The sequence below is a fragment of the Trifolium pratense genome, linkage group LG1 (assembly GCF_020283565.1).
Source record: "Trifolium pratense cultivar HEN17-A07 linkage group LG1, ARS_RC_1.1, whole genome shotgun sequence".
NCBI lineage: Eukaryota > Viridiplantae > Streptophyta > Magnoliopsida > Fabales > Fabaceae > Trifolium > Trifolium pratense.
In genome coordinates this window covers 29301619-29313975 of record NC_060059.1, presented here as the reverse complement: position 1 = coordinate 29313975, position 12357 = coordinate 29301619, and the positions used below count along the sequence as shown (strand labels likewise).

The window sequence follows — 12357 nt, the reverse complement described above, 5'->3', positions numbered from 1 at the left end:
TATTAAAAATTGAAGAGTTTTCATGTTTGCTTGACATTCTTGCAGAAAAAGTTAAATTGGTTGGTGTGTTAGAGAACTCCTTACAACAAAACTTCCAAAAGATACCTTTCATGTTAAGGTGTGTGCTACTTTTGGTCTTATTTGGTTTCTGCATTTTACAAACATCATAGATTTATTGGCATAGAATATTAATTTTGGTATCTGAGAATTCCATGATTCTTTTCCATTATTCCTAGAGCTAGTTCTAAACAAGTAAACAAGTGAACCTTGATATAATTGTAAGCAGATTTATGGTAGTTAGACAGTCTAGATTGTATTCTGGATGAGAATGTGATTCATGCCAATTCATTGAACGGAACAAATGCTTCACTTGTGGAGCCAAATGTCACAGGGTATTTCTTCTCAAAAAGGCTAGTTGGTGTGGCTTGGGAGGCAAGCTAGTACACGGAACAAACAAGAACTGATGAGTAGTTCCCATTTTTGATCAAACCGTTCCAAACACTGAGACGCCAAACCTTCATCCCATGGTTGTTACTTGTTCCAGACGGTGCTTGGCACGCTGCTGTGGTTGGTTGGGATGACCGCGTTTGCAGATTGGGACGAGGCCAACACAATTGTTTGGGACATGGGAAATGAAGAATGGGTAGCAGAACCTAAGGTAGTAGATGCATTTACCAATGTCAAAGTTGTTCATGTTGAAACAGATCAATGAAAAGGTGGTACAGATTAGTCTGACCAATTTCATTTAATGGAATGCTCATACCTTTGCTCTCACTGAATCAGGGAAGCTTTATTGATTTGGGGCTAGAGACAAAGGACAACTAGAAATTTAACTTTTTGCAAACCAGACGGAAAGGGTAAATCCGGAACGGGTGAAATCAATCTTGTTAACTGTTTGTGCTTCTAATCACCAATTTTTTAAACCATTTTATTTCGTCTAATTTATGATCATCACAATGCATAGCATTTAGTGTTTAAATTTCCTTTGTCCATTTTGTAAATATAATCAAAGAATGCAGTGACATGATGGTCCAAGGTAGGTAAAACAGCTAACAAGGGCGAAGCTAACTATTGTTGTCAAATAGCGGCGCTAGAGCGTAGTAGAATTTGAACAAACTCTTATTGCTACACAATAATACGCTATTGTTTAGTACAAATTGTTGTCAAATAGTGGCTATAGCAACCATATATCACTATAGCATGTTAGGCGGAATTTGAACAAACTACGATTTTCCGCAATCCACGGTTGACATCATTGGAGCTAACACAACACAACTGAGATAAGCAAAAGTACACAGCAAAAGTTGATATCTGATGTGGAAAGTGGAAACTGTTGAGTCAAGTAGAATGCCATATTTAAATATGAACATCATTAGGAATGAACTTCTAGTCTTTGATTCATGACCAATTTATTACTCTTTATATTGAAAGCCTTTTGTTGAGTTTAGAATTATTATCTTTCATTTAGACCAAAAGTTTGTTCAGCTCAATAGTGCATTCTAGATTTGGCACAGTTCCTACCTAGGCCAGACCTCACAGTATACTATACTGAATCATCATCAGATTTTTATTTTCCTGTAAATGATCATATCAGAATCTATTCAAAGAAATAAACAGATAGAATTTTATACTAACTACTATTTCTTGCTAGATGTTAAATCCTACAAATTTTGAAATCTCTACTGAATTGGGATGCTGCAACTGCTAAATGTGGAATCATGGCAAAGAAATGCAAATACTTGAATATCACAAAATCCATTACTACTACTATCTATTCATTTATAAGTCACAATTCAAAACATAAAACAATTACACCCCCCAAATAAATTCTGTTTACAGCAGCATATCAGACAAATTTAAAAATTAAACTAATTGTCATCTTCTCAATCTTTCTTGGCCCGACGCAAAACGGAGAAATCAAATCGGCCGTTGTTTTGATCCCAACGTAAGCCGATTTGATCTCCTTTCTTCAAATTCCTTCTTTGAACAAAATCTTTGGCCCATCTCTTGCTGAAAGTATGCATTTTTGCAGAAATCCATATCTTGAAAACGAGAGAATGAAGAGTGTCGGTGTCGACGTCGCAGACTTGAACTTGAATTCCCTGTTTGGTCTGAGCAGCTTCAGCTCCACCCAACAAGAAAGGAATGATGAATTTTTGAGCGACTTCTTTCTTCAACAAATGGAGACAAACATCACTTGTTTCAAATTTGAAGCTATTTTGGGAATTCCTTAACTCAGATACACAGTGGGCTCATATCCTCAGAAGTAGGGTGAAGAGAGGCGGTGATTTCTGTATAGAAAAAATAAAGGCTATTGTAAAGTGGTGGAGAAGAAGGTTAGAGAAACTAGAAAACTAGAAAACTAGAAAGACAATAAAGTTTTGGAGGAAGATGTTTTTTTTTTTTGACAAACAAAGGCTTATATCATTTCATTATTTAAAAAAGGAGCAATACAAATAGGTAATGTCTCAAAATCACAGCGACGAGGCCAAGAAATGGCCGCCCTAGCAAGTGTGTGGGCAACCATGTTCGCTTGCCGCTTGGTAAACTTAACCTTGAAGTTTGGATTACATAACATAATATTATTAACATGACGAATAAGAAAGCTAAATTCAGAGCTACCGCTATGCAAACGATGAACTGCATCCACCACGCTTTTGGAATCAGTTTCAAAAATAACCTTCGATACACCTCTTTGACTCAACTTCTCCAAAGCTTTTATTAGTGCTATGCATTCACCTTCCATAATGGAGCAATTTCCTTCCATCCATGTAGTCTCCGCCATCACAAATCGTCCCATATCATCACGCAAAACCCAGCCGGTACTAGTTTTGTTTATCGCTTGATGAAATCCGGCGTCAACGTTGCATTTGTACCATCCAGGATCTGGTGCTTGCCATCTGATGATGTGCTGCTGCTGTGCAGAGTGCGCTTGACCCTGCTGTACCTGCTGAACCGAGCTCCATTCCTCCCATAAAACACGTGCCTTGATTCCTAAACTCCGTCCCGGTTCATTCGTGCCATTCCACACTATATTATTTCTGTTATTCCATAGTACCCAGGCTAGCACAGCAAACATACCCGCTGTCTCCTTATCTTCTGTTGAACAGATTGTGTGAATTAATTGACTGGCAGAGGTGATATGTTGCAGCCGCGCCTCTGTCTGCTGCAGTATACCAGCTGCTTGCCTTGCTAGTTTGCTTATCTCACACCCAAAAAGCACATGCCAATCATCCTCATTTTCCTGATTGCAGACCGGACACAGCAAAGGGCAGGATACATGTCTCTGTTGTAGTCGCAACCGGGTTGGCAAGCATCCTTTGCTGACACGCCATAAAAGATGTTTGGCTTTTGGAGGAGCCTGAATTGACCAAAGATTGCGCCATGCTACTTGCTGCTCCTCATTATGCATTTTGCCTGCAATTTTCATCATTCACTTGTATCCACTCTTGACATTATAATTACCATTTGTGCTATCAATCCATAATAACTTGTCCTCCTCAATCATATCAAATAAAGGAATTTCGAGTATACGGTTAGCAATATGTATAGAAAATAACGACTCAATTTTATCCTTATCCCACACTTTAACATTTGGCCTCATAAGATCATGAACATTATAATTATGCACACCTTGGTCTTGCGGTGAAGGTAACCAAGCGCCGTTTGCTCCTCTCAACCAAGGTTCACTCATGACTTTGATGTTCTTTCCATTACCAACGCGCCACCTACAACCATTCATAAGAATTTGCCGAGCTTTCCAAATACCTCTCCAAGCATAACTCGGATTATGTCCCAATTTTGATTCAAAAAGAGAGGAATTTGGAAAATACCTTGCTTTGTAAAGTTTAGCTAATAGGGTATGAGGTTTTGTCATAATATTCCACCCTTGCTTAGCTATCATGGCTAAATTGAAACTATGTAGATCACGAAAACCCATACCACCTTGCTCTTTCGGAATTGTCATGCGGTCCCAAGCTAGCCACCGTATACCTTTATTATTTGCTCCACCACCCCACCAAAAGGAGTTCAACATCCTCTCTATGTCCTTAATAACACCATCTGGAAGGAGATACACACTCATGACATAGGAAGGGATTGCTTGAAGTACTGACTTGATCATCACTTCCTTGCCTGCTCTAGATAAGGCTCGCCCTCTCCACGAGTTAATTCGCTTCCAAATTCTGTCTTTAATGAACGCAAAAATGTGCTTCTTCTTTCTGCCAACCATAGAGGGGAGTCCTAGGTAGTTACCCGTTCCAAGAACATGTCGAACACCCATTATTTTGGAGAGATCTTCCTGGTCTGCTGCGCTAAGATTCCTGCTGAAAAAAACCTCTGATTTTGCTAAGTTAATTTCTTGTCCTGATGCTTCTTCATAAATTTTCAGAATTTTCATCAAAAATTCAGTTTCCGCGACTGTGGCCCTGCAAAACAAGAAGCAATCATCAGCAAAAAGGAGGTGGGACACCGACGGTGCCCCTCTGCAAATCTGGACTCCATGTAACTCTCCACTAGCCAAAGACCTGTGGATTAACTGTGTTAGGCCTTCGGTAATCAAGATAAAGAGATAAGGTGAGAGAGGATCTCCCTGCCTTAGCCCTCTCCCTGGTACAATAGGCCCTACTTTCTCAAAATTCACCAATACTGAATAATTAACAGAACTAACGCATAGCATCATCCAATGTATCCACGTATTAGAAAAACCCAATCTTTCAAGCATACCCCGCATGAACCCCCAGTCAACTTTATCATATGCCTTGCTAATATCAATTTTTAGAGCAAGTTCGCCTTTCAAACCTCTTGTTCTTCTCTTTAGTGCATGAATGACTTCTATAGCAATAAGAGCATTATCTAGGATTGACCTTCCTTCAATGAAAGCTGATTGTTCCTCTGATACACACTTGTCAAGGCAACTCTTCAACCTATTAGCCAGCAATTTCGAGATCATTTTGTAGAGCACGTTGCAAAGAGATATAGGCCTTAGGTCCTTCATGGTAACTGGATTGTCGCATTTAGGTATCAAGCAAATATTGGTTTCGTTCAAAGATGAGGGGAAGTATCCTCTTTCCAACCACTCTTGTGCTGCCTCAAAAACATCGTTACCACATAAGTCCCAAAAGTGTTGATAAAAGGCTGGGTTGAAACCGTCCGGACCAGGCGCCTTATCCGGGTTCATCTGAAACAACGCTTCCTTCAACTCTTCTCTTGTAATAGGCCTCACCAACCTTTCATTGTCTGGAGGAAGATGTTATGTTGTTAATTGTTGGATGATACAAGGTACATTGTGAACTCCTATTTATAGTAGAAGGAACAACTACTTAGCTTACATGCATGAAGACAAGTGTCAAGAGAAATACATGCAACATAACAAGTGGTAAAGGAAGTACATGCATCTATACAAGTGGTAAGGGAAACTACATGCAATAATACAAGTGTGATACTTGCAATAAGCCAAGTGTATCACATACAAAATGCTATGGATGGATCCTACAATGGATGGGCTTGGATCACAATGGATATGGGCTTAAGAAGAACATCAATTTCTAACACTCCTCCTTGATGTTTTTCTTGAATACTCCAAGCATTGACCTCAACTCTTCAAACTTTCCCTTAGAAAGAGCTTTAGTCATTATATCTGCAATTTGATTTTCTGAATTGCAATGCTTCAAACTGATTTCCTTTGACTTTTCAGCTTCTCTAATAGCATGATATTTAACCTTGATATGTTTGGTTCTTCCATGTTGGACTGGATTCTTTGCTATGGCAATAGCAGATTTGTTATCCACCCATATGACAGTAGCTTTGCTTTGAAATTGTCCCACATCTGATAAAATTTTCCTTAGCCAAATAGTTTAATTTGTTGCTGCAGCAGAAATATACTCAGCTTCAGCTGATGATTGGGCGACCACTTCTTGCTTCTTTGAATTCCATGAGAACACAGCACTGCCAAATGAGAAAACATAACCAGAGGTACTTTTCGCATCATCTACACTTCCAGCCCAGTCACTATCTGTATATCCTTGGAGGTCTCCACTTTCATTTTTCAAGAAATGCAAACCATAATCAGTTGTACCCTTTATATACCTCAAAACTCTCTTAGCTGCACCAAGATGAACTTGACTTGGAGAATGCATGAACCTGGAAAGTAAGCTAGCAGCAAACATTATATCAGGTCTTGTTGCTGAAAGATACAACAAACTTCCAATTATACTTCTATAAATAGAAGCATCTGCACTATTATCACCATCATCCTTTGATAATTTTTCATTCACAACCAGAGGTGTGGATACAGGCTTGCACTTATCCATATGAAACTTCTTTAATACCTCCAAAGCATATTTCTTTTGTGAAATGAAGATTCCAACACTTGACTGAAAAATCTCCATTCCAAGAAAATATTTCATTTCACCCAAATCTGTCATCTCAAATTCATTCTCCATAGCTTGCTTGAATTGACTTAGAGAATTGGATTCATTCCCTATAACCAACAAATCATCAACATACAGGGACACTATTAGCTTTACTTCATTCTTCGACCACTTAACATACAAAGTAGCTTCATTTTCACTTCTTTTAAAACCACTTTGCAAGAGATAGCCATCAATTCTGCTATACCATGCTCTTGGTGCTTGTTTTAAGCCATAGAGGGCTTTGTGAAGCTTGTAAACTTTATTTTCACTTCCTGCAACCTTAAAACCTTCAGGTTAGTCGACATAAATGTCTTCATCAAGCAACCCATTTAAAAAAGCTGATTTAACATCAAAATGATAAATTTTCCAGCCCAATTTCGCTGCTAAGGCAACCAACAGCCTAATTGTATCATGTCTTGCAACAGGTGCAAAAGTGTCTGAAAAATCAACACCATGTTGTTGAAAATAACCTTTTACCACCAATCTGGCCTTAAGTTTATTTATAGAACCATCAGGATTGAGTTTGGTTCTATAAACCCACTTAACACCAATAACCTTTTGATTTTCTGGTTTGTCTACAAGCTGCCAAGTTTGATTTTTCTCTATCATCTTCATCTCCTCCTGCATGGCAACTTTCCATCCTTCAACATTAGCAGCTTCAACATACTGTGTAGGCTCTAATGTAGCTATATTGCACCTTGCATAAATATCATCCAAGGTTCTAATACCTCGGATTGGAAAATCATCATCACTATCATAGTTTGAATTTTCATCTTCGAAACTATCTTCAGCAGGCAATACCTTACTTGAACCTTCTGCTTGACTTTTCTCCCAATTCCATTTAGAGAACTCATCAAACTTCACATCTCTGCTAACCAGAATTTTTTTGGTCTCCAAATTATAAATTCGATACCCTTTGGAGTTACTACTATACCCCAAAAAGATACCAACCACAGATTTGGTTTCCAATTTATCTCTTTTCACACTTGGAACGTGAACATAACACACGCATCCAAATATTCTTAAATGTTCAACAGATGGCTTTTTTTCATACCATGCTTCAAAGGGTGTTTTTCCCTTCAAGGCTTTGGTAGGCAACAAATTCAACAAGTAAACTGAGGTGTTTACGGCCTCAGCCCAAAAAGTTTTAGGAATACCTTTCTCAAAGAGCAAACATCGGGCCATCTCCATGATGGTCCTGTTCTTCCTTTCGCTCACTCCATTTTGTTGAGGAGTGTAAGGAACAGTAAATTGATGTTGAATTCCGGCTTGCTCACAAAAGGTTTTAAATTCCCCTGATGTATACTCAGTACCATTATCAGATCTGAGCTTTTTAATCTGACAATCAGTCTCTTTTTCAACCATAAGTTTGAAACTCTGAAATGCAGGAAACACATCTGACTTCTGCTTAAGAAAAAATACCCAGATCATCCTCGTAAAATCATCTATAAATAGCAGAAAATACTTGCTGTCATTTAAAGATGTCGTTGGCATCGGACCACACACATAAGTGTGTATCAGCTGTAACTTTTCAGAAGCTCTCCAGGTTGACGCAGCGGGAAATGGCAATCTACTTTGTTTTCCATATTGACATACATCACACATGTCAACAACATCTTCGATGATTGGTAAATTTTCAACCAAATCATGAGAACTCATTTGTTTCAAGGTTGAGTAACTAAAATGACCCAACCTTTTATGCCACAAGGAGGAATCATTAACACTACTTGGAAAAGCATGCATGGTTGTTTGTTTCCACTCTATTGGAAAACTTTTACCCCTCATTTCAACAGTCATTAACATAGATCCGGCAGGATCTAGAATAGTGCATCTCTTGTCTTTGAAATGCAATGAATAGTTCTTCTCCATCATTTGCCCCACACTTAAAAGACTTTGATTTATTTCAGGTACAAATAAAACATCGGAGATATATTTGATACATGAGGGAGTTTCAACAGCTACAACACCTTTTCCTTTGACATCAACATGTTCTCCATTGCCGATAGTAACTTTAGAGAAGAAGGACTTATCAAGTTCCTTAAAAATGCCAACATTATGAGTCATGTGATTGGTGCACCCGCTATCTATTAGCCATGTTTCTTTGCTACTTCCGGATGAATAGCAAGAAGCCATGAATAATTGCTCCTCTTGTTGGTGGTGTTCGACAACTTGGGCTTGTTGTCTCTACTGGTTTGCTTTGTTTTTGCAAACCTTCTCCACATGACCAAGTTGATTGCAGGCTCTGCATTTAACATCTGGTCTATACCAACAATGCTTTTCTAAATGAGTATCTTTTTTGCAATGTTGACAAGTTGGAAACTTCTTTTTCCAGCTCTCTCCTTTGTTGTTGACATCCTCCTTTTTTCCTTTCCCTTTCTTCTCACCAAAAGGTTTTTTCCCAAAACTATTGTAGCTTTGATTTTTGCCTTTGGTGTTTGCCACAAAAGCACCTTCAACATTTTCTTCCAACCTTAAAGATCTTCTCTGCTCAGTAGCTTGCAAAGCATTAACAAGCTCTGCAAGTGTGAATTGAGAAAAGTCCTTAGTTTCTTCGAGAGAGGATATTTTTACTTCAAACCTCTCTGGAAGACACACTAAAATTTTTTCCACAACTCTTTGATCACTGAGATCCTCTCCCAGCAATCTGATTTGTGAAACCACCTTGGAAATTCTGTCATAAAATTCTCTAACAGTTTCGGTTTCTTTCATTTTTAGTGCTTCAAACTCTCTTCTCAAGTTCAACACTTGCATCTTCTTTGTTCTTTCACTCCCTTGGAACTCTTCCTTCAGCTTGTCCCAAGCTTCTTTTGCGGTCTCAAGATTCAAGATCTTGATAAATATATCATCATGTAGAGCTGCATGTATTATGGCAAGTGCTCTTCCTTCTTTTGCCACTTCCTCATTGTGATTTCTTATTTGAGCTACTGTTGGGTTATTTGGAAGAACCGGTGGGGTGCTTCCATTTTCCACAACATCCCATAAACTTTGAGCTCTCAAATAAGTTTTCATTTTTGCAGCCCACAAATGATAGTTTTCTCCTACAAACATAGGAGGTGGAGGTAAAGAACTATTGTTGGAAGCCATTTATGGTGTATAGAGGTTTTTTACGAATGTTTTCTTGCTGGTTTTGTTTCCTCACAGACCCGTTAAGATCAATGAAGCTCTTGATACCATGTAAGAAAAAACAAAGGCTATTGTAAAGTGGTGGAGAAGAAGGTTAGAGAAACTAGAAAACTAGAAAGACAATAAAGTTTTGGAGGAAGATGTTATGTTGCTAATTGTTGGATGATACAAGGTACATTGTGAACTCCTATTTATAGTAGAAGGAGCAACTACTTAGCTTACATGCATGAAGACAAGTGTCAAGAGAAATACATGCAACATAACAAGTGGTAAAGGAAGTACATGCATCTATACAAGTGGTAAGGGAAACTACATGCAATAATACAAGTGTGATACTTGCAATAAGCCAAGTGTATCACATACAAAATGCTATGGATAGATCCTACAATGGATGAGCTTGGATCACAATGGATATGGGCTTAAGAAGAACATCAATTTCTAACAATTTCATTAATCATCATGTGTTTTCTTCAATATGGAGTGGCATCAAGGATCAAGCCAATACTATTTTGGAGAACACAACTTGGCTTCTTGGTAATAGAAGAAACATCAATTTTTGGTAGCATAATTGGAGTGGTATAACTCTTGTTGATTTGCTTCACATTCCTCAACATTTGCATAGACATTTGCAGTCAACGGTTGCTGATATTAGGACTAATAATCATTGGAATATTCCTATGGAACTACAAAATCTTTTTCCCAAATCACCTAAATCCGGTCATTATTCCATTAGATGATAAGATGGACAGGTTAATTTGGATGCACACAGATTCTGGAGAGATCACTTTGAAAGATGCTTATTTACATTTTGCTCCAATTGGTCCTAATATCAGTTGGGCAAAATCTATTTGGAATGTTGCGATCCCTCCTTCAAAATCTTTCATTGTTTGGAGATTGTTTCACAATAGGTTACCAACTGATGACCTTTGACTAGACCAAAAAAAAAATAGACTTTTGAAGTCATACATATATCATTCACCAAAAATAACACCAATCGATTACATGCATGCATGAGACCACCAACCAATTATGAAGTTTAAATTAAAAGAAAATTAAAATATTATTAAATCATATTTTCCCATTCTCATGTATTAAATACGACTCTCAGAGTCATGCATGCATATTCATCACTAAAAATACACACAACCAATTATTATATGCATAACACCATAATATATTAGAACTCATTCTTCTACTAATTTTTCATGTAATACTATATGCATAATTTCTTTGATCTTTTTTTTTTTTTTCATATTTTCTTTTGAATTTTTCTCTTTTATTTTCTTTCATCATTTTTTGCATACACTCGTAAAAATAAAAAACAATTGTGCAAATTTACGGAATACATTGATACCCAGGGCCGTTTCAATATATTTGGAGGTCCGGGGCGAATCGAATAAAGAGGCTTTTTTTTTGGGTACATAGATGCCTTTTGTTTTTGAAGCAAAAATAAAGAGGCCTTTTAAAGGTGAAATAAATTTTATAAAATTAATATGTTTTCCATTAAAAAAAATGCAATTTTTAAAAGAGTAATTTTTTATTTAAAATATAAATAAAATCAATAATATAAATATAGTCATATTCTAATTGACTTTGGTGTTGATCGACATTAAGTAGCAGAATGACCTAAATTAAATTAAAGTAAATAACTTGAGACAAAAATGCATAAACCCAATACAGTAGTACACCAATAACAATAAAACTTTAGTAATTTCAACCATTTGTTCATAATAATCAGTCAATAAGTACAAAAGAAATTTATATAACAAGTAAGTATGTGGGCACAAAGAGTGTGCCACATTACAGTATACACTGCACATGCATGATCATCGATTACTTGGAACATACTCCAATGAGTTTCTGAAAGTCCCGCATTGCCTCACTGTTTGCTTCGAAACGAGCAGTGTTTCGAATTTTATCGATATCGAGCCGAGCCTTTTCTCTGAGACTTTGATATTGATAGACCCGACCCTTTTCTCTGAAACTTTGATATTGAAAACCCTTTGTCGTCATCTGTCTCCGAGTGGAGATAGTTTGACTTGAAGATAATCTTTGTTGCAGCAATAGAAATGGAAACCAATTTTCTCTTTTTCTTGAAAATTTTATGTTTGATGAACTAGGGTTTTGGTGGTTGGAGAGAGAGACGCAACTTTTGTTAATTGTAAGTTTACTTACTACTGGTACATGCTTATATATACACAGACAATGGGATAATTAGTAGGCTTTTATCTTAATTGGACTTATTTGGCCCAAAAGACCCACAACGGCTACTTTTCTTTTTCAGGCTACTTTTTATCTAATTAATAATAAAAATGTCCAAATAAATAAGACCCACAAAAATATGTCAAAATAATTCTATATCTAAATATCAACTAACGAGATAGGATATGATTCTATATCTAATTGTTATTGTTATTGTTATTATTATTACTATTATTATTATTATTATCAAAATAAAATGAGATAGAATGTATTTTTTTTTTATAAAAAAATGTGGCACTGTAATTATATAATGAGTGAAAATAATAATTATTTTATCAACAATGAATTGGTCTAAATGGTAAGGGTCTTCGTACCAATATGATGGTAACAAAAAATAAAAAATTATTTTACAATTATCATATATGTAATTTAAACTTTGTCCCTCCAATTTACAAAGTTAAACTCTTACTACTAATTCATTGAGATATTTAAATAAAAGTGCATTTTTGGTGGTTAGGATAATAAACAGGGTAGAATAAATTATCATATTTTGGATGAGCATGAATTCAGTATTTGTTGAGGCTACATGATATAATAATTTAATCTTAGACCATATTAC

General features: G+C 36.6%; 1 pseudogene; it reads right to left on the bottom strand.

Moving 5' to 3' along the window:
• Positions 1–5855: 5855 nt before the first annotated feature.
• On the bottom strand, positions 5856–9499 carry LOC123891899 (annotated as a pseudogene).
• Positions 9500–12357: the final 2858 nt, after the last annotated feature.